A 27,012-nucleotide genomic window follows, 5' to 3' on the forward strand; every position below is an offset into this window, starting at 1 on the left:
CCCTTTAGAGTCAGGTTTTGCGGCCGGAGTCCGCATTTTTGGGGGTGCGGACTCTCTTTGGCCATAGAGAGGCTTTTATTCTCTATTTTGGTTAGGCCAGGGTGTGACTAGGGTGGGCATTATAGTTTCTTTATTTCTATGTTTTCTATTTCTTTGTGTTTGGTAGGGTGTGGTTCTCAATCAGAGGCAGCTGTCTATCGTTGTCTCTGATTGAGAACCATACTTAGGTAGCCCTTTTCCACCTGTCTTGGTGAGAAGTTGACTTTGTTTAGGGAACATCGCCTTTCGCTTCACGGTTTGTTTTTGTAGTCTTTATTGTTTTGTTTCGGCGTCATGTTTATAAATAAAAAGGAAATGTACGTCTACCACGCTGCACCTTGGTCCTCTTACTTTAACAGCCGTGACAATGACAATGATGTGGTGCTGATGTTTTGCCCATCACCCCAGGCAGCCCTGTAATGGTCTACCCCCAATACTATAAGCCTGTTAAATATATAACAACTCCATTATACCTACAGTCATTTAACATTGTCTTATTACTGTGTGGAAGCTACTGAGTACATTCCACAGCAGTAACTGCCGTGTGGAGAATTGAAGAGAAAGTCAAAGTTGTGAACCAGGCTTGGTTGTATGGCACCAGTGTACAGGTACACTAGATTTCCTCAGAGTGTCAGAAACAACTGGTTACCCTCCATCTGGGCAATATGCCAACAGAGGTAAGAAGAGAAAGAGAGTTCTATAGAATCAGGAGGAAAAGTTTATAGTTCGTCAAAAACAGAGTTCACATAAAAACAAGATGACAAATGTATTTGACATTTTATTTTCAAAGCGTTTTTCATCACAAAGATTCAAAAGGTGGTTATATAAAGCTTTTGCTTACACTTAACAATTTCAAGAATCTTAACTCTTACACCTAAAACCTAACGTTTTAAAGTTCCAGAAAGCTAGAGAACTAGGAGAACATAACAAGTAAATAAGTCAAACATTTCATCATAAATTCATCATCAAATAGCACACATAATATATTTCATAACGCATTTCATTTGACATTTCATCATAAAGTTAGCGACGGCTGATCATGCAGATGGTCTTGCGGCTCCCGTAGATGGCATCTGTGATGTTGTCTACGATGGGTTTGCCTGGCTGGAAGTCACGGTGATGTAGACACAGCTTCCAGCCTTGGTTTCCCTCCAGCTCTGGCAGAAGTTCCCTCAGGACCCAGGGCTCATCGTGGCCATTGTAGGAGACGAAGGCATCATACTGATGAGTCACACGGATGTTCCTCCACTTTGTGTCCTAGAGATAAGCCTGAAAGAGATAGTAGGCGTAGACCAACTGCCATCTCAGGAGATGGTAGATAAAAGACCCCAGCAAGGTTAAGAGGACCAGAGAAGTGGAGGAGATGAAGTAGAAGAATCCTATATCTACTGAACAGTAGTGGGTGTCAAGGTCCAACAGTTTGGTACCTCCTATATGGACCGGATAGTTGCAGGTAAAGTCATAGGCATCAACAACCTGTGTTTGGTTTCTGTTGTCACCCACTGGATAAACCAAGCATTGCTGCAGTCACAGGTGAAAGTCTTGTCTTGCAGGTCCAAGTAAACTAAAGCAGGTAAAGAAAGTATCATTAAAAAAAAAATTGTTTAACTAGGCAGTCAGTTAAGAACAAATTCTTATTTTCAATGATGGCCTAGGAACAGTGGGTTAACTGCCTGTTCAGGGGCTAGAATGACAGATTTGTACATTGTCAGCTCAGGGATTTGAACTTGCAACCTTCCGGTTACTAGTCCAACGCTCTAACCACTAGGCTACCCTGCTGCCATCATTGTAGCACTGACTACTGTAAAGTCATTCTTTCTCACCTGTAAGGACTTAATGTTAAGACTCCTTGTGCTGAATGCCAATAAATATTTCAGATCTTTAAGAAAGTTGGCTGGTATATTCAACATTCCAAAAGGATGCTGACTGGAGATGATCAGGATCTTTAGAGATGGCAGAAGAGAAAAGGGTGGGGATTTAAGTTAACTATAATGTAGATATTTAATACGATTCCAACTCAAATCAAGTTTTTCTAAGGCTGAACATCCTCTGAACATAGTGGCCCTAATGTTTATTTTACTCAATCTATTCAATGCCAAATGAAGTATTTTAAGATTGACCAAACCCTGAAAGGCCCCGTCTTCCAAAGTGTCAATTTGGTTGTCAAATAAAATCAAAGTTTTGAGGGATTGTAAGCTTTCAAAGTCTCCTTTATGGATAGATCTTAGCATATTGCCTCCCAATTGCAAGTTTTCTAGTTTTTGCAAAACCATTCTTGTCACGAACCTCGCTGAAGAGGGTGCCTCTTCCTGTTTGGACGGGGCTGGCGGTCGTCGTCACCGGCCTATTAGCTGCCATCGATTCCTTTTCCGTTTGTGTTGGTTAGTGGTTAATTGGGTACACCTGTTCTGTATTAGGGTTTGTTTGTAGGGTATTTAAGGGCACTAGGCCCGCTGGGTATTTTGTGCGGGCTTGTTTTTTGTTACTCTGTGTTTGATGGTGTGATTTGTTTTCTTATCTTTATTCTCTGGTCTATTTTGTCCTGTTGTTTTGGACTGGCAACCTATATACGCCCTGTGTGTTGGCGTTGCACCGGTGTAATAATTTGATAAACGACAGAACCCTGCTCTCTGCGCCTGATTCCATCCACCACTCTTAGTTTTTCGGAACAATTCTTAAAAACATAACGTAAAGATGGGATACTGTTTCTTCACAGATCTGGAGTTTTAAGTCCTGCAAATCTTGAAAAACATTGCCTTTAATGTCAGTTTTGATTGTGGAAAAGACGGAGAGGTATGTTAGTCCTGTCAGATTGGCAAAATCGAATGAGCCTAGTTTATTGATGGTATTGTATCTGAGATCCAAGATTGTCAGAGATTGGGTATTATATGAGTGGCATTTGGCACAGAAGAAAGCATATTGTTACTTAGATCTAGAGTAGTCAGTTGCTTCATTGAGCTGAATGACTGATGAGACAGATGAGTAAGAGCATTATGGGATATATCCAACTTAGTCAAGTATGTGCAGGACTTAAGCAGTCCCTCAGAGTCAAAACTCATATTGTTATAATACAGACTGAGTGTTGTCAGTGTAGCAATATGGCAGGCAATGTTGGTGAGAGCCGAGATCCTATCTTCCCCTAAATGAGACAGTATGAGAGATGTTAATGATGAGTTGAGGCTCTGCAGTACCACACTCATTTCCTTCAAAGACATGTGGACACCGTTCAAATTGAGACTTTTCATATGACTCAGAAAAGATCTGTCTGGTACATCCCATGTCATGCTTCCATTTTGACCAGAGTCAGAGAGGTTTAAATAGTGGAGTTTAGGAAGAACATCAGCTGTGATCTTGAAGATTCTCATTGGATTTGGGATAAATCCAGCACTCTCAGTCCTATGGACTTATTTGATATGTCCTGTGACTGGAAAAAGGTAAATCCGTTGCTTGCAATGTACAACTCCTGCAGGTTTGTGAATAGCAAGATTGTCTGAACCTTCTTTAGAACATTAAGTTGGTTAAGTTTAATACATTTAAGCTGGAGAGATTCTGAAAGGTAGAGGATGAAATGATTTTGATGTGGTTGTAGTCTAGACGAAGCACAGAGAGGTTGCCTAGGCCCTGAAACAGGTGGTCTGAGAGGGTGTTGAGTCTGTTATTGGCTAGATTCAGCTCCTGAAGAACGACCAGGTCTGAAAAAGCCCCATCGTCCACATGAGAGATCCGGTTGCAGGAAGTGTTTAAAGATTTGAGGGCTGAGAGATCTTTGAAATCAAATGTTTTGATCATCACAATGTTGTTGATGGAAAGGTCTAAAGATCTTACTTTTCTTGGAATGTCTTCTGGTATGGTTTGGAGGTTCTTCTTTCCACAGATTACTTTCATGTTGGTATCATTGAGAGATTCACAGACTGTGCATTTTTTCAATGAATAGCCCCTTAATGGGTTTACAAGGATCCAGCAACATATAAGAGTGCACAGAAAAATACTTGGTTGTGAATATGTAGTCCCATTGCGTATTTCCGGCATGGTTATCTTAAATTTCATCAATAGGCTCTTGATGCCAGGTCCCCTCGCAAAATGGTGTTTCTAAACTCAACAGTCTTTTCCTTTTTAAATAAAGGTTTTTAAATAAAGGTTAAATAAAACAATGTCAGTTCATTTCTGGAGGAAGAGGTGACAAATGCCACTTATTTGATTCCAATTAGCACAAAGTTTGGTCCAATTTCTTCTCAAGCTTCTTATGTTCCATCAGTCTTGTGAGTATATACTTCTTCGACCATAATCAGAAGACAACAGACTCACAAGTTGTGTGTCTCTCCCTCCAGAATATATTGCCATGAAATACAGAAGCATTTCATCACCTCAAGACAACTCAGTTTTACTTCCTGTCTCCAAAGACCCTCCCTGCTGTTTCACTTCCCTTTGATCCCTGTGTGTTTCTATACGTTTATACAGTTGGTTGGACTAGTTTGGAGTGTATGTGTAGTTCCTAAATACATTTCAAATGTGTTATGTAGAAAACTTGCCTTGTTACCCAAGCTCCTTGCTCCAGTTAAGTGCTACGCCACGCCCATATAATGAGTCAGGATGGAAATCCATTCAGTCTGATTGGTCGCAGAAACCGATGGGTTGGGCCAGAGACAGAATATGCATTGCTAAAGCGGCATTTTGAAAATGTGTCATTGGCTTTGAAACTCTGATTGGTTAGAGATGATCCAATTGCTGATTACTTTGTTTTGTACAGAACCCACTCATTTTGACATCACCACCAACGCCTTCAGTGATGGCAGCCTCAGACTGAAGTATGTAACAAATGATAGAGCAGCGGAAGAATTCAGTTTGAGTGTCAGGCAAGTAGAAAACCCTTCAAATTCACACTCTACAGCCCTGGGACACAGGCTCACAAACTCTGACCTAACTCTGACCTAACCTTCAACCCAAGTACTCCATTCTGCCACCTCTGGTCTCTTGGCCCTCCCACCCGTATGAGAAGGTGGCTCCCGCTCAGCCCAGTCTAAGCTCTCCTCGGTCCTGGCACCCCAATGGTGGAACCTGCCTCCCCCTGAAGCTAGGACAGCAGAGTCCCTGCCCATCTCCTGAAAACATCTGAAACCCTACCTCTTCAAAGAGTATCTTAAGTAATCCCTGAACCTGCATGACATGAGCCGCCCTCGCGCTCTCTCTCAACTTGGATAGAAAGTTGTCTATTAATGCCAAAAAATTCAATCCACCTCAAAACACTAGCTTACTAGGGATTGTTTCATGATGCAGTGTACAACCTATAGCTATAATGTATACCGTATTTAGCTGCTATTTATACACTTTTAATAAAAATGACATCAAATAGCCTCGAGGAATAAAAGATGACATGCCTAGCAATGAATGACATGGAATAGCCTAGCAATGAGGAATAAAAGATGACATGGAATAGCCTAGCAATGAGGAATAAAAGATGACATGGAATAGCCTAGCAATGAGGAATAAAAGATGACATGGAATAGCCTAGCAATGAGGAATAAAAGATGACATGGAATAGCCTAGCAATGAGGAATAAAAGATGACATGGAATAGCCTAGCAATGAGGAATAAAAGATGACATGGAATAGCCTAGCAATGAGGAATAAAAGATGACATGGAATAGCCTAGCAATGAGGAATAAAAGATGACATGGAATAGCCTAGCAATGAGGAATAAAAGATGACATGGAATAGCCTAGCAATGACAAATAAAAGATGACATGGAATAGCCTAGCAATGACAAATAAAAGATGACATGGAATAGCCTAGCAATGAGGAATAAAAGATGACATGGAATAGCCTAGCAATGAGGAATAAAAGTAGTCGTCTTAAGGATAAATTCATCCACTATTTATTGTTGAACTCAGCCGGTAACAGCTTACATAAATGGGCTGCAAGGTCAATTACATGAAATCAAATGAATTCCAGCTTGAGTCTCCTGAAGTCCTCCTTATTTTGTGTGTACATGTTTTCACCACGGCCTGTAGGTTCATGGTGCGGGCCTGACTGTTTTCTATACTGAGTATTGTCAACCCAGACAGTCTTTCCTGAGACATTGAACATTATATGTCCATTGCACTGCACAAAATGTAAACTTAGTCTTGAATGATGCATGTCAAGATACATTATACCAGAGATAAGGGACTGTTGATATTTGTAACCACACATCTCAAACGCCCGGTTCACCAGTATCCAGATGACCTGTCCCCAGAGCTTCCTATACAGTTCAGATGACCTGTCCCCAGAGCTTCCTATACAGTTCAGATGAAGATGACCTGTCCCCCCTATACAGTTCAGATGACCTGTCCCCAGAGCTTCCTATACAGTTCAGATGACCTTCCTATACAGTTCAGATGACCTGTCCCCAGAGCATCCTATACAGTTCAGATGAGCTTCCTATACAGTTCAGATGACCTGTCCCCAGAGCTTCCTATACAGTTCAGATGACCTGTCCCTATACAGTTCAGATGACCTGTCCCCAGAGCTTCCTATACAGTTCAGATGACCTGTCCCCAGAGCTTCCTATACAGTTCAGATGACCTGTCCCTCCCTATACAGTTCAGATGACCTGTCCCCAGAGCTTCCTATACAGTTCAGATGACCTGTCCCCAGAGCTTCCTATACAGTTCAGATGACCTGTCCCCAGAGCTTCCTATACAGTTCAGATGACCTGTCCCCAGAGCTTCCTATACAGTTCAGATGACCTGTCCCCAGAGCTTCCTATACAGTTCAGATGACCTGTCCCCAGAGCTTCCTATACAGTTCAGATGACCTGTCCCCAGAGCTTACTATACAGTTCAGATGACCTGTCCCCAGAGCTTACTATACAGTTCAGATGACCTGTCCCCAGAGCATCCTATACAGTTCAGATGACCTGTCCCCAGAGCATCCTATACAGTTCAGATCACCTGTCCCTATACAGTTCAGATGACCTGTCCCCAGAGCATCCTATACAGTTCAGATGACCTGTCCCCAGAGCATCCTATACAGTTCAGATGACCTGTCCCCAGAGCATCCTATACAGTTCAGATGACCTGTCCCCAGAGCTTCCTATACAGTTCAGATGACCTGTCCCCAGAGCATCCTATACAGTTCAGATGACCTGTCCCCAGAGCTTCCTATACAGTTCAGATGACCTGTCCCCAGAGCTTCCTATACAGTTCAGATGACCTGTCCCCAGAGCTTCCTATACAGTTCAGATGACCTGTCCCCAGAGCATCCTATACAGTTCAGATGACCTGTCCCCAGAGCATCCTATACAGTTCAGATGACCTGTCCCCAGAGCATCCTATACAGTTCAGATGACCTGTCCCCAGAGCATCCTATACAGTTCAGATGACCAGTCCCCAGAGCATCCTATACAGTTCAGATGACCTGTCCCCAGAGCATCCTATACAGTTCAGATGACCTGTCCCCAGAGCATCCTATACAGTTCAGATGACCTGTCCCCAGAGCATCCTATACAGTTCAGATGACCTGTCCCCAGAGCATCCTATACAGTTCAGATGACCTGTCCCCAGAGCATCCTATACAGTTCAGATGACCTGTCCCCAGAGCATCCTATACAGTTCAGATGACCTGTCCCCAGAGCATCCTATACAGTTCAGATGACCTGTCCCCAGAGCTTCCTATACAGTTCAGATGACCTGTCCCCAGAGCTTCCTATACAGTTCAGATGACCTGTCCCCAGAGCATCCTATACAGTTCAGATGACCTGTCCCCAGAGCATCCTATACAGTTCAGATGACCTGTCCCCAGAGCATCCTATACAGTTCAGATGACCTGTCCCCAGAGCATCCTATACAGTTCAGATGACCTGTCCCCAGAGCATCCTATACAGTTCAGATGACCAGTCCCCAGAGCATCCTATACAGTTCAGATGACCTGTCCCCAGAGCATCCTATACAGTTCAGATGACCTGTCCCCAGAGCTTCCTATACAGTTCAGATGACCTGTCCCCAGAGCATCCTATACAGTTCAGATGACCTGTCCCCAGAGCTTCCTATACAGTTCAGATGACCTGTCCCCAGAGCATCCTATACAGTTCAGATGACCTGTCCCCAGAGCATCCTATACAGTTCAGATGACCTGTCCCCAGAGCTTCCTATACAGTTCAGATGACCTGTCCCCAGAGCATCCTATACAGTTCAGATGACCTGTCCCCAGAGCATCCTATACAGTTCAGATGACCTGTCCCCAGAGCTTCCTATACAGTTCAGATGACCTGTCCCCAGAGCATCCTATACAGTTCAGATGACCTGTCCCCAGAGCATCCTATACAGTTCAGATGACCTGTCCCCAGAGCATCCTATACAGTTCAGATGACCTGTCCCCAGAGCTTCCTATACAGTTCAGATGACCTGTCCCCAGAGCATCCTATACAGTTCAGATGACCTGTCCCCAGAGCATCCTATACAGTTCAGATGACCTGTCCCCAGAGCATCCTATACAGTTCAGATGACCTGTCCCCAGAGCATCCTATACAGTTCAGATGACCTGTCCCCAGAGCATCCTATACAGTTCAGATGACCTGTCCCCAGAGCTTCCTATACAGTTCAGATGACCTGTCCCCAGAGCATCCTATACAGTTCAGATGACCTGTCCCCAGAGCATCCTATACAGTTCAGATGACCTGTCCCCAGAGCTTCCTATACAGTTCAGATGACCTGTCCCCAGAGCTTCCTATACAGTTCAGATGACCTGTCCCCAGAGCTTCCTATACAGTTCAGATGACCTGTCCCCAGAGCTTCCTATACAGTTCAGATGACCTGTCCCCAGAGCTTCCTATACAGTTCAGATGACCAGTCCCCAGAGTTTCCTATACAGTTCAGATGACCTGTCCCCAGAGCTTCCTATACAGTTCAGATGACCTGTCCCCAGAGCTTCCTATACAGTTCAGATGACCAGTCCCCAGAGTTTCCTATACAGTTCAGATGACCAGTCCCCAGAGTTTCCTATACAGTTCAGATGACCTGTCCCCAGAGCTTCCTATACAGTTCAGATGACCAGTCCCCAGAGTTTCCTATACAGTTCAGATGACCTGTCCCCAGAGTTTCCTATACAGTTCAGATGACCTGTCCCCAGCAGTTTCCTATACAGTTCAGATGACCAGTCCCCAGAGTTTCCTATACAGTTCATCTCTTTCCATAACGTGTTGAGGCCGGCAATTAAGGAGAATGAGAGGCTCAATAAAAGATGTTGCAGAACTGCTGTATTTGAAGCACCACTTCCTTCTGCCCAGTTTCCCTGATGTTGTTAAGGCATTCAAGCTGTTTTTACCATCCCTGTAACTGTCTCTTCTGCGGAGAGATCGTTTTCTAAACTAAAACTTTCAATCAGTTAATGTTAAATGTATTATTTTTCAAGGCCTGAGGCACTTTTTCAGTCATATTCCTGAAGTCCAAGAAACAAGCACTTAAGTTCCATATGTACTAGGAAGTTAAAAATGTTTAAGAATGTATTTTTGGAGGGTTAGTGTCAAAATTATATATATATTTATTAAATTATTAGACCTCGATGACAGGCGCATGGGCCCCCAGAGCTGTGTCCGGTACTCAAGTGATGCTAGCTTAGCTACCTAGCATGTTAGCTCATTGCTAGCATATATAGCTACTGTCTAAGCTATTGAATATTTTGTATATTTTCATCTACTGTATATACACTACATATAACAATTAACATAGCACGCTGCTATCACCTTATTACCGCTGTGTAAAATATGTTATTTAAGTCCTTCTTTCATAGAAACCACTTGTACTAGTCCCCTCTTGCTACGTTGGTTTGTGTGCAATAAAGTGTGTTCTGTGCATCTGTCTCCTACTGGTCAAGCCTTCTAATAGAGACGCTGGGATGATTATACCTATATTTAACCCGCATCTCTTCGGAGACCACCACCAGTTGGTGGCACTCTTTTTCATATTAGAAACAGGTTATCAAATCACTTCATGTTTATGTTATTGCAAATGAAATGTGTTAATCTTGTGTGAAACTTCTGGTGGGGTTTAATTAAGGACAATTCTGATTCTTTGGGGATGAAAAAGAGTTGGTATTGACAGTCACCTAGGTATTATTAGAATGTAATGACAGCATAATGACAGCATAATGACAGCATATTGTAGCCAACATCCTTTGGATCTCTTCCATAAGGGTTCCAGAGTCATCAGACAGATGAGTACAGGCAGCCATTTTGCTTCCTGAAGTAAGACAATGGTGTACGTGTTAAGTCCCAACACATGGAAACTGACTGTGAGGAATTTGCTCATTCTACTTTGGGAAGTGAAATATTTCTTCACGTGACCCTGAGTTTGGAATGTGGTCAGACAAAGGAACTAACTAACAAGGTTAGGGAGGGATTTGTATCATGAATAGACGTTTAACCTTTCACATCCCTCCAAAACATTTATTGAAGTAGCTGCAGCTTAGAATTCTTATTTCAAAGGCACAAAACTTTCAACATTCAACCACCCATTGACACTTTAGAGAAAGTGATTTTAAACAAATTTTATGGAAAAGGCCAGGTGTCTTTGTTATACAAAATATATGTTGCCAACTCTCAAGAATCCTGACAGGGAAAAAGACTACCTTCACTTCAAAGAATATATTACAGAACGTTAATATACAATTCAAACCTCCACGGTGCACCTGTCAGTGCTCATGAAGCAAAGAATATGATGAAATGGAGTGACTCAGGAGTATTAGGGACATGAATGAAGTTGGAGTTCAGGGAAGGTGGAAGCAATACGCTGGGAAACGTATCCAGTCTTTTGACCTATCAGATTAAGATATTTGACTTCCTCTTTTAACCCAACTCCTCCAAAAGACGCAGGTTTTGGAAAGGTGTGGGGGGGCTCCCACACTGGGCGCCCAGGGAGCTAATTGTTGTGGGGGGTTGAGTGCCTTGCTCAAGGGCACAATGGCAGGCAATGGCATCTAGGATTAGATACCAGCAACCCTCCGGTTGCCAGCTCACTTCCTGCCAGACATTTCCCATCGGACACGTGATACGAACTGGCAACCCTCCGGCTGCTGGCTCGCCTCTCTAACCACTAGGCTACCTGCTGCCCCAACTAAGAAAAATGAGTTGAGAGAGAGAGACAGACAGACAGACAGAGAGAGAGACAGACAGACAGACAGACAGACAGACAGACAGACAGACAGACAGACAGAGACAGACAGACAGACAGACAGACAGACAGACAGACAGACAGACAGACAGAGAGAGAGAGAGAGAGAGAGAGAGAGAGAGAGAGACAGACAGACAGACAGACAGACAGAGAGAGGTAACTTGTCTAGATGGAAAGGGCATGCATTTTAGTCAGTTATCCATTCAGTGATCAAAAAGATGCATATACGCAGCACAGGGCTTGTAGAATGACAGCTCGAGGTCGAGACCCATTTCAATGAACATCCGCTCCATTTGGCTTCGCAGGGAAAGGTCACTGAGAATGACTAGTCAGTGTTACACCTGCAAACTGGAGAGTGACATTTCAACATGCTGTTTTGAACCCCCTTAACCGCGGTTCTGCGTGACCTTCACCTAAACTAAACCATGAAGGGGAATGTAAATCTGACCTTAAATCATCAGAGTCTATGGACAAGTTAATGTCTTCTCCCATGGGAAGGGGGTGGGAGGGTTTGAAGAAATTCTCAGGAAAGGAATCTATTTTAATTCACGTGCCCGAGAATTAGTCCCCATTATATAAAAACAACAATAATCCCCAAACAGTAATTTACAAACAGATCATTGTTCACAAACAAACCCTATTTCCTCTGTCTGTATAACAGCGGTATATCTACGATATGGCACTCTGATCCATGTAAATCTCACAACAGAATACCTTACAGACGTCCTTGTTAGCGTGTTACCTCCTGCTCTACTGTATATCTGTATAACAGTGTATATCTACGATATGGCACTCTGATCCATGTAAATCTCACAACAGAATACCTTACAGACGCCCTTGTTAGCGTGTTACCTCCTGCTCTACTGTATATCTGTATAACAGCGGTATATCTACGATATGGCACTCTGATCCATGTAAATCTCACAACAGAATACCTTACAGACGTCCTTGTTAGCGTGTTACCTCCTGCTCTACTGTATATCTGTATAACAGCGGTATATCTACGATATGGCACTCTGATCCATGTAAATCTCACAACAGAATACCTTACAGATGTCCTTGTTAGCGTGTTACCTCCTGCTCTACTGTATATCTGTATAACAGCGGTATATCTACGATATGGCACTCTGATCCATGTAAATCTCACAACAGAATACCTTACAGACGTCCTTGTTAGCGTGTTACCTCCTGCTCTACTGTATATCTGTATAACAGCGGTATATCTACGATATGGCACTCTGATCCATGTAAATCTCACAACAGAATACCTTACAGACGTCCTTGTTAGCGTGTTACCTCCTGCTCTACTCTATATTTGGATGCCAACTGTTTCTCTGCTAAGCCTGAAATGACTCTGGTCCCTTCCCCTTGACGAGTGATGAATGATGAGAGTGCTAACCTGAGAGTTCATAAACGCCCCCAAGGAAAAGGATTCAGCCCACAATCCCTTGCCTCTTGTGTTCCTAAATTGACAGTATTAATCTCTCCTCTCATTGGAGAGATTGGTAGAATGCGTCTCATTTCTTTCTGTGAGACGGAAGGGGGACCTGGGTTTGGGATCATTTAGCTCCACTGACGTCTGTGACCCAACTATAGCATCAAATCCTGCCGTCGAGCCAATTGCCTGTCTCCTTCGTGTCTGTGTGTGTTTAAGTGTGTGTGTTTGCGTGTGCATGCATGCATGCGTGCGTGCGTGCATGAACTGTGTGTGTGTCTGCGTGCGTGCGTGCATGAACTGTGTGTGTGTCTGCGTGCGTGCGTGCGTGCATGAACTGTGTGTGTGTGCGTGCGTGCAGCGTGCGTGCATACTGTGTGTGTGTCTGCGATGCGTGGCATGAACTGTGTGTGTGTCTGATGCGTGCGTGCGTGCATGAATGCTCGTGCAACATGAATACCTGCGTGCATGAACTGTGTGTGTCTGCTGGTGCATGAACTGTGTGTGTGTCTGCGTGCGTGCGTGCGTGCATGAACTGTGTGTGTATATCGTGTGCATGAACTGTGTGTGTATCATGCGCCCGCGTGCATGAACTGTGTGTGCACTCTGATCCATGAACTGTGTGTGTGTGTCTGCGTGCAACATGAACTGTGTGTGTGTCTGCTTGCATGAACTGTGTGTGTGTCTTGCGTGTTGCATGAACTGTGTGTGTGTTACCGTGCGTGCGTGCATGAACTGTGTGTGTGTCTGCTGCTGCGTGCGTGCATGAACTGTGTGTGTGTCTGCGTGCGTGCATGAACTGTGTGTGTGTCTGCGTGCGTGCGTGCGTGCATGAACTGTGTGTGTGTCTGCGTGCGTGTGAGATTTGAGGAAGGGAACGAGGGAAATGATATCCTTTCATAGCAACTGTTTAATTAACACTGTTGAATCTCTAGACATTTGTGACAGTACTTCTATGACATCCCGTCTCTGTCTACATGTACATAGGAGATAATGACTTCACATAGCATAAAACTTCAACAGCCACGGGCATTTATTTGCTTCAATCACTGAACACAACTGGCGGTTATTAGAGACAGGCTTCTATTTGTCCATTTCCTTAATGAACACATCTTTTGCTCAATAAAATGTTGAAAAGACAATGATGTTGTTCTCCTTTATCTTCTTTTGCATAATCTTTACAGTACTCACTGAAGTTAACTCGTAAGCAATTACTTATACCTGGCATTTATTAGAAACAGGTGTTTATGTACTGAAATATATAGTAGACTGCATTGAATTACTGTTACAGTGCTATTTAGATTGTTGGACTCTGTTCAGACATTTCTTGATTTCTTGTTGTTTTTATTTATTTATTATCATGTGTGTACTTGCATAACATTTTACTACATTGCTAGGAGCTAGAAACATAAGCATTTCTCTGCACCCACTATAATTAATTAATAAGACCCGAGTAGGTGTGGTATATGGCCAATATACCACAGTTTAGGCTGTTCTTCTTAGAACCACCCATCCCGGATCCGGGGAGAATTGTCATCAACAACGCTGAATAGCATAGCGCCACAGTCAAATAATATTACTAGAAAATATTAATATTCATGAAATCACAAGTGCAATATAGGAAAACACAGCTTAGCCATGTCATCTCAGATTTTGAAATTATGCTTTACAGCGAAAGCTAGGACCGGGAGTAACAATAGCCACCTCTCTTTGCGCACAAATCACTCTGAGAGCCCACACCTGTCCACTTACGCAATGTGGTCATTCACGCTCATTCTTCAAAATAAAAGCCTGAAACTCCAAAGGCTGTTGACACTTAGGGAAGCCAACAGAAAAAGGAATCTGTTGATATCCCTTTAAATGGGAAATAGGGATGCATAGGAACACAGGGATTTCAAAATAAGAGTCACTTCCTGATTGATTTTTTCTCAGGCTATTCGCCTGCAATATCAGTTCTGTTATACTCACAACAGAATATTTTTACAGTTTTGGCAACTTTAGAGTGTTTTCTATCCTAATCTGTCAATTATATGAATATTCTAGCATCTGGTCCTGAGAAATAGGCCGTTTACTTTGAACGTTATTTTTCCAAACATAAAATAGTGCCCTTAGCTTCAAGAGGCATCGCAGAGTGCCTGGATACAGCCCTCAGCCATGGTATACTAGCCATATATCACAAACCCTTGAGGTGCCTTATTGCTATTATAAACTGGATACCAAAGTAATTAGAGCAGTAAAAATAATTCCATGCTGTCACAGTTACCAGCCCTTTCAAGCTTAACATCCTTATCATTTATCGATCTCCAGGTTCCCTTGGAGAGTTCATCAATGAGCTTGATGCCTTGATAAGCTCCTTTCCTGAGGACGGCTCACCTCTCACATTCTGGGCGACTTTAACCTCCCCAACCTTTGACTCATTCCTCTCTGCCTCCTTCTTTCCACTCCTCTCCCTTTGACCTCACCCTCTCACCTTCCCCCTACTCACAAGGCAGGCAATACGCTTGACCTCATCTTTACTAGATGCTGTTCTTCCACTAACCTCATTGCAACTCCCTCCAAGTCTCCGACCACTACCTTGTAGCTCTCATCCAACACTTCCCACACTGCCCCTACTCGGATGGTATCGCGCCGTCCCAACCTTCGCTCTCTCTCCCCCGCTACTCTCTCCTCTTCCATCCTATCTTCTTCCCTCTGCTCAAACTTTCTCCAACCTATCTCCTGATTCTGCCTCCTCAACCCTCCTCTCCTCCCTTACTGCATCCTTTGACTCCCTATGTCCCCTATCCTCCAGGCCGGCTCGGTCCTCCCCTCCCGCTCCGTGGCTCGACGACTCATTGCGAGCTCACAGAAGGGGGCCCGGGCAGGGATCAAATGGAGGAAAACTCGCCTCCCTGCGGACCTGGCATCCTTTCACTCCCTCTCTACATTTTCCTCCTCTGTCTCTGCTGCTAAAGCCACTTTCTACCATTCTAAGTTCCAAGCATCTGCCTCTAACCCTAGGAAGCTCTTTGCCACCTTCTCCTCCCTCCTGAATCCTCCCCCCCCTCCCTCCTCCCCTCTCTGCAGATGTGTCAACCATTTTGAAAAGAAGGTCGATGACATCCGATCCTCGTTTGCTGTCAAACGACACCGCTGGTTCTGCTCACACTGCCCTACCCTATGCTCTGACCTCTTTCTCCCCTCTCTCTCCAGATGAAATCTCGTGTCTTGTGACGGCCGGCGCCCAACAACCTGCCCGCTTGACCCTATCCCCTCCCTCTTCTCCAGACCATTTCCGGAGACCTTCTCCCTTACCTCACCTCGCTCATCAACTCATCCCTGACCGCTGGCTACGTCCCTCCCGTCTTCAAGAGAGCGAGAGTTGCACCCCTTCTGAAAAAACCTACACTGATCCCTCCGATGTCAACAACTACAGACCAGTATCCCCTCTCTTTTCTCTCCAAAACTCTTGAGCGTGCCGTCCTTGGCCAGCTCTACCGCTATCTCTCTCAGAATGACCTTCTTGATCCAAACCAGTCAGGTTTCAAGACTAGTCATTCAACTGAGACTGCTCTTCTCTGTATCACGGAGGCGCTCCGCACTGCTAAAGCTAACTCTCTCTCCTCTGCTCTCATCCTTCTAGACCTATCGGCTGCCTTCGATACTGTGAACCATCAGATCCTCCTCTCCACCCTCTCCGAGTTGGGCAAGGGCCCACGCTGATTGGGTCCTACCTGACAGGTCGCTCCTACCAGGTGGCATGGCGAGAATCTGTCTCACCATCACCACTGGTGTCCCCAGGGCTCTGTTCTAGGCCCTCTCTTATTCTCGCTATACACCAAGTCACTTGGCTCTGTCATAACCTCACATGGTCTCTCCTATCATTGCTATGCAGACGACACACAATTAATCTTCTCCTTTCCCCTTCTGATGACCAGGTGGCGAATCGCATCTCTGCATGTCTGGCAGACATATCAGTGTGGATGACGGATCACCACCTCAAGCTGAACCTCAGCAAGACGGAGCTCCTCTTCCTCCCGGGAAGGACTGCTCCATGATCTCGCCATCACTGACAACTCCATTGTGTCCTCCTCCCAGAGCGCTAAGAACCTTGGCGTGATCCTGGACAACACCCTGACGTTCTCAACTAACATCAAGGCGGTGTCCCGTTCCTGTAGGTTCATGCTCTACAACATCCGCAGAGTACGACCCTGCTCACACAGGAAGCGGCGCAGGTCCTAATCCAGGCACTTGTCATACCGTCTTGATTACTGCAACTCGCTGTTGGCTGGGCTCCCTGCCTGTGCCATTAAACCCCTACAACTCATCCAGAACGCCGCAGCCCAATCTGGTGTTCAACCTTCCCAAGGTCAACCCCCCGCTCCTCCGCTCTCTCCACTGGCTTCCAGTTGAAGCTCTTATCCGCTACAAGACCATGGTGCTCCACGGAGCTGTGAGGGGAACGGCACCTCAGTACCTCCAGGCTCTGATCAGGCCCTACACCCAAACAAGGGCACTGCGTTCATCCACCTCTGGCCTGCTCGCCTCCCTACCACTGAGGAAGTACAGTTCCCGCTCAGCCCAGTCAAAACTGTTCGCTGCTCTGGCCCCCCAATGGTGGAACAAACTCCCTCACGACGCCAGGACAGCGGAGTCAATCACCACCTTCCGGAGACACCTGAAACCCCACCTCTTCAAGGAATACCTAGGATAGGGTAAGTAAGGGTAGGTAATCCTTTTCCCCCCCCCCCCCCCAACAAGATTTAGATGCAAGTGGCTGTTCCACTGGTTGTCATAAGGTGTATGCACCAATTTGTTTTCAGCTCTGGATAAGACTGGTAAATGACTTAAATGTAAATGTAAATGTAAATGTGTTGACATACCTGTGGATTACGGTCTGATATACCATGGCTGTCAGCCAATCAGCATTCAGGGCTCAAACCAACCAGTTTATAACATCTGCTAAACTGTGCATGCAACCAATAAACTTTGATTTTATTTGAAATATGTGCTGATGCCAGGCTATTAAAAGGGACAAGTGGCTATTTGAGACTTAATTGAAGTATTACAGTTTATGCTTGTATGGCTTGGTTGTCATAGTCCTTAGGTTTTCAAAAATGCAATGTCCTCAAAATGCCACGTGATTTTACAGTGTGAGACATGGTACAGCTAATGTTTCTATGTGTATGATGCCATTCCATTTGTGCCGCTCCAGCCATTATTATGAGCCGTCCTCCCCCCAGCAGCCTCCACTGGTGAAGTTAAGGGTAGTTATTATGAGCCGTCCTCCTCTCAGCAGCCTCCACTGGTGTAGTTAAGTGTAGTTATTATGAGCCGTCCTCCTCTCAGTAGCCTCCACTGGTGTAGTTAAGTGTAGTTATTATGAGCCGTCCTCCTCTCAGCAGCCTCCACTGGTGTAGTTAAGGGTAGTTATTATGAGCCGTCCTCCCTCAGCAGCCTCAGCAGTCCCTCCACTCCACTGGTGTAGTTAAGGTAGTTATTATGAGCCGTCCTCCTCTCAGCAGCCTCCACTGGTGTAGTTAAGGGTAGTTATTATGAGCCGTCCTCCTCTCAGCAGCCTCCACTGGTGTAGTTAAGGGTAGTTATTATGAGCCGTCCTCCTCTCAGCAGCCTCCACTGGTGTAGTTAAGGGTAGTTATTATGAGACATCCTCCTCTCAGCAGCCTCCACTGGTGTAGTTAAGGGTAGTTATTATGAGCCGTCCTCCTCTCAGCAGCCTCCACTGGTGTAGTTAAGGGTAGTTATTATGAGCCATCCTCCTCTCAGCAGCCTCCACTGGTGTAGTTAAGGGTAGTTATTATGAGCCGTCCTCCCTCAGCAGCCTCCACTGGTGTAGTTAAGGGTAGTTATTATGAGCCGTCCTCCTCTCAGCAGCCTCCACTGGTGTAGTTAAGGGTAGTTATTATGAGCCGTCCTCCTCTCAGCAGCCTCCACTGGTGTAGTTAAGGGTAGTTATTATGAGCCGTCCTCCTCTCAGCAGCCTCCACTGGTGTAGTTAAGGGTAGTTATTATGAGCCGTCCTCCTCTCAGCAGCCTCCACTGGTGTAGTTAAGGGTAGTTATTATGAGCCGTCCTCCTCTCAGCAGCCTCCACTGGTGTAGTTAAGGGTAGTTATTATGAGCCGTCCTCCTCTCAGCAGCCTCCACTGGTGTAGTTAAGGGTAGTTATTATGAGCCGTCCTCCTCTCAGCAGCCTCCACTGGTGTAGTTAAGGGTAGTTATTATGAGCCGTCCTCCTCTCAGCAGCCTCCACTGGTGTAGTTAAGGGTAGTTATTATGAGCCGTCCTCCTCAGCAGCCTCAGCAGCCTCCACTGGTGTAGTTAAGGGTAGTTATTATGAGCCGTCCTCCTCTCAGCAGCCTCCACTGGTGTAGTTAAGTGTAGTTATTATGAGCCGTCCTCCCTCAGCAGCCTCCACTGGTGTAGTTAAGGGTAGTTATTATGAGTCTCAGCAGCCTCCACTGGTGTAGGGTAGTTATTATGAGCCGTCCTCCCTCAGCAGCCTCCACAGCAGCCTCCACTGGTGTAGTTAAGGGTAGTTATTATGAGCCGTCCTCCTCTCAGCAGCCTCCACTGGTGTAGTTAAGTGTAGTTATTATGAGCCGTCCTCCTCTCAGCAGCCTCCACTGGCACTCATTTACTGTAAGTGGCTCTGGATAAGAGCGTCTGCTAAATGACTAACAGTGCCTTCAGAAAGTATTCTCACCCCTTGACTTTTCCAGATTTTGTTGTCTGACAGCCTTAATATAAAATTGATTACATTTAGATTTGTCACTGTGTCACTGGTCTACACATAATACCTCATATTGTCAAAATGGAATTTAGTTTTCATAATTAAAAAAAAATGTATAAAAAATGAAAAGCTTAAATGTCTTGAGTCAAAAAGTATTCAACACCTTGTTATGACAAGCCTAAATAAGTTCAGGAGTAAACATTTGCTGAACAAATCACATAATAAGTTGCATGGTCTCACACTTAACATGATTTGTGAATGACTACCCCATTTTCAAATGCCTCACAAAGAAGGGCACTGATTGGTAGATTGGTAAAAATAATAAAGCAGACACTGAATATCCTTTGCGCATGGTAAAGCTGATATTTTGGCTTTGGATGGTGAAGATACAGACGTCCTTCCAAACTGAGTTACCAGAGAGAAATAAAACCACTCAGGGATTTCACCATGAGGCTAACGGTGATTTTACAGTTACAGAGTTTAATGGCTGTGATAGGAGAAAACTGAGGATGGATCAACAACATTGTAGTTACTCCAAAATACAAAAGATTATGTTTTCAAAGTAATACTGCAATATATGTGTCAAAATAATTTTATTTTTGTCCTGAATACAAAATGTTATTTGGGGCAAATCCAACATAACACATCACTGGGTACCACTTTCCATATTTTCAAGCATGGTGGTGACTGCATCATGTTATGGGTGTGTGTACTTGTCGTCAGCAAGGACTGATGAGTTTTTCAGGATAAGAATAAACTAAATGTAGCTAAGCACAGGCAAAATCCTAGAGGAAACCCTGGTTCAATCTGCTTTCCAACAGACACAGACAAATTCACCTTCCAGCAGGACAATAAACCTAAAACACAAGGCCAAATCTACACTACCAAGACATGGCCAAATCTACACTACCAAGACAACATGGGATGTTCCTGAGTGGCCTACTTACAGTTTTGACTTAAAATCTGCATGAAAATCTACGGTAAGACTTGAAAATGTCTGTCTATCAACAACCAACTTGACAGCGTGTAACGGATTTCCTCCTCTTCGTCTGAAGAGGTGTAGCAAGGATCGGACCAATATAACAACGTGAAATGGAAACGAAACAGTCCCGTGTGGCACAAACACTGACACAGGAAACAATCACCCACAAGATACCCAAAGAATATGGCTGCCTAAATATGGTTCACAATCAGAGACAACGATAAACGCCTACCTCTAATTGAGAACCAATCTAGGCAACCATAGACCTACATAAACACCTAGATGGAAACAACCCCATAAATCTACAAGAAACCCTAGACAGTAAAAACACCCTAGATGAGACAAAAAGTACACATATCACCCATGTCACACCCTGACCTAACCAAAATAATAAAGAAAACATAGAATACTAAGGTCAGGGCGTGACACAGCGCTTGAAGAATTTAGAGAATAATGGGCAAATATTGCACAATCCAGGTGCGCAAAGATCTTAGAGACTTACCCCAAAAGACTCACTGACTTACTTGAATTGCTGCCAAAGGTGCGTATTGACTCGGGGGGTTAACACCGATCTAATCAAGATATATTAGTTAACAAAAAAAATCTTGTAGATGTTTTTTACAATTAAATCCATTTTATCCCCATTTTGTAACATAACAAAATGTGGAAAAATTCAAGGGGTGTGAATACTTTTCTTTGTTTGTTCTTGAACAACGTACAGTGCGGTCCAACACTTACAAAGGACTTATATAAATGTATTCCATTGTTCTCACCTCGTTGATTACTCTTGTCATGTTTTTGTAATGATAATAATACTACATAGGATTTTAATAGCGTTTTTTTCCCAAAGACACTTTCTTGTGGTAGAAAATATGCTCTCATATTACATCAAAACAGCCCAAAAAACACAGAGTATCTAATGTTGGTGTAATGTGAAAAGTGTTAGAAATGTAAACCATTTTTCTTACCTCTTTGGCTTTCCTGTGTCTGTCCTTGGTGTCCCTTTCTCGGTCTCTGTCTCTGTCCTTGTCTTTGCCCTCATCCCCATGGTGCGAAGAATACGACACCGTTCTCCAGTCCCGTGGTGAGTTGGTGATGCTCGCCACCTTTGACTCCGTGGCGCTGTTCTCCTCATTGAGTGAACGTGACGACCTCCGTGTGAACATACTTTTCTTAATTGCCTTGACCCTCAGACTCTCACTGTCTGAGCAGCCCCACTCCACTGATCCGTTATCCACCTTGATGTTGTGGCCTGTTGTGTGGCACTGAAAGACATGGGGCGATAGGTTGGGGTCGGGGTGAAGGTGATCTGGGGTGGAAGTGGTGGCTAAAGCGTTTTCACCCGGTCTCCCGTTGGTTTCGGGTTCCTGGATCTTCTCGTCGAGTTTGGTGAGCTTGGAGAGCACCTGCGAGATCTCCCCTCGGACTCCGGACAGAGACTCCAGCTTCTTCTCGATCTCACCTATCCTCATAACAAGCTTGCACACGCTCGATTTGAGCTCGTCGTCCGTGTTCTCTAGGGAGTGAAAGAGGCAGTCCAGCTTGGACTTGGCCAATTTGACCGTGTTGCATTCGGGTGAGCTGTCGCCGTCAGACTTCATGGTCACCTGAGAGAGAGATCCGATGCTGTTGTAGCACGACGATTGGATGACGCCCAGCGAGTCGCACACGCTCATGTCGTCAGGAAGCGGAAGATGTCACTGATGTCATCGCTGATGATCTCAGAGTCCTCTTCCGAGTGTTTGCACGAGTGCCCTCTCTCTCGACGTATTTTGCGTGAGCGGCGGCATAGTCTTTTAGCTTCCTCTGTTCGGCCTGCTCCGTTTGTGTCCCTATGCTGGACGAGCTGTCTATGTTACCTCCTTGAAAAGACGTACTGTTGATGCCTTTCTCTTTAAATCTTTTCCCAACCTCTCTTTTGTCGACACCCACCCCGGGACCGCACGCCATTGAAGACATATCCTTTGTTTTCAACCCGTTGGTTTTCTTTGCGAACCCTGAAGGGGAGGCCACCACTTTCTCTTTGGCACACTGAAAGTGCTGCTCATTCTCTTTATTGACTACATTGTGGCGATGGTTGTCTTTCAGCGGTTTCCCATTCAGAAATGACCTCTCAAAATCCGGTGGCCCTTCTTCAGCATTCAGACTCAGGCTTTTCACGGGCCAAATTGGCTGCTTCCCCGGCCTAGCCGTACTCCTCCGTGTGTTCACGCACTCTGTCACTGTCGTTGGCCCGAAATACGTAGACGCTTGAAGGTCGTCCAGACTCGTGCTTCGCTCGCCGTTTCTCCTGAATGGGCGAGTTCATAGTAGGCTCAAAGTAGGGGTTACTGTAGGGCAGCTCGAAGCTGTGGTTGAAGAATGTGGCAGGTTTGTGGAGCTCTCTCCGGTGGTAGCCTCCAGTTGCCCTGATGTTTGGTTTGCACTCTGAGGTGATGACCTATAACGACAATGGGGTAACACTTCATTAAGTTGCTCTTAAACATTATGGTAATATTGTATTGTTTGGCTCTAAGTCACGCTGATAAGAGTATCTGTTAACTGACTAAAACCTAAAGGTAATAGTTTCATAGAAATATGGTAATTGTTTTGAGCAATTTTTGTCATTTCACAAGTGATTTTGTTTTGTTGTTGTTACAGACTCATTCACTTTTACAACAACAACATGTTAATACACTGTTGTGTTAACACATCAGTCAAAACACCCTGCATTATCAAATCAAACAAAGAAAGAGTCCAACTAAGCATAAAGGTGCTGGATGTAACATTAGGCTCAGACCAAGCCTTTCTAGAAAGAAATACGTTTTATAGATTGGTTATTCTCACTGAGAGCTATGTCCATTGAGACATTTCCATTCTAAGTGACATAGGCTATACAGATGTAGGATCTTCATTTGATCACTCTTTGTTGATGAGACTTTTCCTGTGCCAGAGGAAATGCAGATGACCTTCATGATTGACATGAGTTCATTAAAAACCTGCACTAACGGTTATATTAACAGTATTCCACTTTTCATGTAGCCTCATTTTGACCAATCAAGCAACATTATGGACTAAACGTTGAAATCCTGTTGTTGCGGGATAATTTTTCTGCAACAATGCAGGTCTAATTAAGATCCTACATCTGTAGATCTATGGACCAGTTTCAGGAAGTGGAGAGGTACTGTTTTATCACTTTTGTTTTGTCCTTTAGGTTTCTTGTGCTTTTCTTTGACATTTAGATGGTAAGATTAGCAAACAACGGCACAAATACTTACAGCTAGCACCGTTTAGTAGGAACAAAACAACTCAGAACATGGCACAATAAAGAATGTAGCTGACCACATATCGCAATGAAAATTAGATAGTGATAATTGATAACAGATGGTTAACAGTGGAGGAGGCTGCAATGGAAATCAGTCTGACTGTATCTTCAATGTTTGTTTTTTCATGTATTATTGTTTCAGTGTAGTAATGGAACAACATTAAATCTCAAACTTGTTGGGGGTACTTCCAAACAAATATGTCAGGATAATTATTGTTGCATAATGAATGATATGTAAATGCTTAATAAAATAAAAAATAATATATTAAAGACCAGAGACACAGACCTGTGGGGAGAACGCTAGCAGGTTGTGAAAATCCTCCTTGAAGATGTTTCTCTTCTGGACACAGGAGTGGACAGAGAAGGGCTCCGTGTGGTTGATGTGTTGCAGGGACTCCTGGTCTGTGGTGGACTCACTGTCAATGTCTATGGGAAAGTAGGTGCTCTGCATCTCACAGGGCGGCGATGGAGGACTGCAGCTTGAGTACTGGGGCAGGTGCTGCAGCTTGTCTAGCGACGCTGCTCGACATTTTAGATCCTTGTTTACACCCAATAGGAAGTTAGGGTCCGAGGTCGGGATAAACTGTGGGCTGCAGTTGGATTTCGAGCTGGCGGAGTGGGAATGGGGGTGGGCGGGGGTGGGAGGAGTTGTTTTGGGACATGGGGCGATGGTGGGGGTGGTGACCCACCCTGGAGGGTTGATCCATGAGGTCATAACCTCCGCCCCTCTCATAGTCCTGATACTTATAAACATCAGTGTCGGACCTACATGACTCAAACGACTGGTTCTTGTGGAACTTGGGCCTCGGTGGTGCCATTGGGAACTTATCTTTGGCGATCCCCCCGTTCATTTGGATTAGGTTAAACATAGTGACGATATCCGCTGCCACCATGAGTTTCTTAGACTGCTGGTCCTCAACAGTACATCTCATCTTGTCTTTGAAGAGAGTGGCAGGGAAGGCTGGGTCCAGGCAGGCTGTGTAGAACAGAAGGCTCCGTAGCTTGGCCAAGTGGACCAAGTCAAAGCGGGCACACAGGGACTTACAGAGGTCCTGGTAGGACACACTACTGTGTTTAGTGTCTAGTTCCTCCAGGATCCGGACTAGGAACAGGGAGTACTCTGGTAGAGGATCCATGGCATGTGGTGTGGGATGGAGCTAGACGTTGATATCCTCGTTAATCGCCTATTCTTTAAGTATACTGTACAGGGGATGCCATTGAGATGGAACGTCTCAAATACAAGGGAGACCTGTCCCCCTTATGAGAGAGATAGGAGGATGACCCTGAGAGAGAGAGAGAGAGAGAGAGAGAGAGAGAGAGAGAGAGAGAGAGAGAGAGAGAGAGAGAGAGAGAGAGAGAGAGAGAGAGAGAGAGAGAGAGAGAGAAACACAGAGAGAGAGAGAGAGAGAGAGAGAGAGAGAGAGAGAGAGAGAGAGAGAGAGAGAGAGAGAGAGAGAGAGAAAACACAGCAGAGAGAGAGAGCAAGATATTGACTATTGGACAATCACATACCACAATCAAAACATAGCCAAACATTGCAAGTAATAATAATCATGAATATAAGGTGTTACATCCCATGTTATTATCCCAAAGCAATAGTTATCCCTGTGCATGTGACTAATAAACTAATCTAATGATCACGTCTATTTGTGTTATTGTGAATAAGACAGAAATTAAATGTGGTAATGGTTTGGAGAAGGCTTCACTCTTTAGATAGGGATCAGTAAAGATTGGTTTTCATATTAAGTTAATTCCAAAATATATACTATCAGGCAGCTGCTATTAAATGTATATACTTTTCAGGAATATTGAGTAGGCTACGTTTTTGTCATTGTATACCCACTAGATTCAGTTCAAGAACTCTAAACAGTGTCGTTCCTCAAACAGAAATGGATATACACACCGTCATAATTTGCATAACCTCAGATTCACCGCTGAGTACTTCGAAACAGAGAATAAAATCCACATTCTAGTTCTTCACTGACGCGCGCGATCATACGGTACATAACCAACAAAGGGACAAATAGACTCACCTAACGCACGATTCCATTTGCTCTCATCCGAGTGAGCATTCAAAAGGTATAGATTCCTCAAAGTCATCAAAACAAGGCGGCAGCAATGCGAAGTTGACGCACAACATTCATTCTTCAATTGAACCATACACCATAATATACATTCCAGTCGGACAACGTAGTAAATAACCAGCCAAAAGATCCGATTCGATCCCCAGTCACTCCCGTTCGGATAATCCTTCATTTATCATATTTTGTATTGTATTCCAATAGGTGGACTATGTCTTCACTCCGGGACCGGATTTGCGGTAGCTGTTGGAACCGAGCTGTCGGCGTTCTCACGCGCGCGCGTGTGGCGCTAAAAAGGCACCCAGTCGGCTTTGTTTCCACCTAGAATGACGTAATTACACCTTAGCACCAACTGCAAGTCAAGCACAGCGATGGAGACTATATATTCATATTGATTATTATCCTGTACATTATTCACCATATGGCGTGTTACAGGCAGTACAACATACAACATAGCTCATTCCTAATGTGTCAGAGTTATGTGCATACATTCCATTTAAAACATCGTACGTTCGTTTTTCTCTCTGTTAAATGCGAGGGGAAACATTTGAATGTATATGAATCATACAAACACAAAGTAGTGTATCTGGTTAACTGTGCACTGGTGTGACGTTATATATGCGCGCCTGCTGCAGTGGGGTGTATTCATGGGATGCTAAGGAAAGCCGCGATTTCCCAAATATTTAACCAATAAAAATGATAAAATAATTGATTTCCTCTCTGTCTTTTCATAATTTTCGGTCAATTCGCATGTGCCTGAATCTCACTGGAGAAATCACCAGAGCTGACACAGCACCGTTCTGTCTCAGTATATGTAGCCTGAGGGAAACAGCGCTGCTCTGTCTCAGTATATGTAGCCCGGAGGGACACAGCGCTGCTCTGTCTCAGTATATGTAGCCTGAGGGACACAGCGCCGCTCTGTCTCAGTATATGTAGCCCGGAGGGACACAGCGCCGCTCTGTCTCAGTATATGTAGCAGGAGGGACACAGCGCTGCTCTGTCTCAGTATATGTAGCCCGAGGGACACAGCGCCGCTCTGTCTCAGTATATGTAGCAGGAGGGACACAGCGCTGCTCTGTCTCAGTATATGTAGCCCGAGGGACACAGCGCCGCTCTGTCTCAGTATATGTAGCCTGAGGGACACAGCGCCGCTCTGTCTCAGTATATGTAGCCTGAGGGACACAGCGCCGCTCTGTCTCAGTATATGTAGCCCGGAGGGACACAGCGCCGCTCTGTCTCAGTATATGTAGCCCGAGGGACACAGCGCCGCTCTGTCTCAGTATATGTAGCCCGAGG

At 44.6% G+C, this 27,012-nt stretch overlaps 2 pseudogenes; both read right to left on the reverse strand.

Annotated features, from left to right (window-relative positions):
* Positions 1–651: 651 nt before the first annotated feature.
* On the reverse strand, positions 652–26,217 carry LOC127919110 (major intrinsically disordered Notch2-binding receptor 1-like; annotated as a pseudogene).
* Positions 2,793–4,099, reverse strand: LOC127919109 (leucine-rich repeat-containing protein 15-like; annotated as a pseudogene).
* Positions 26,218–27,012: the final 795 nt, after the last annotated feature.

The sequence above is a fragment of the Oncorhynchus keta genome, unplaced genomic scaffold (assembly GCF_023373465.1).
Source record: "Oncorhynchus keta strain PuntledgeMale-10-30-2019 unplaced genomic scaffold, Oket_V2 Un_contig_15780_pilon_pilon, whole genome shotgun sequence".
NCBI lineage: Eukaryota > Metazoa > Chordata > Actinopteri > Salmoniformes > Salmonidae > Oncorhynchus > Oncorhynchus keta.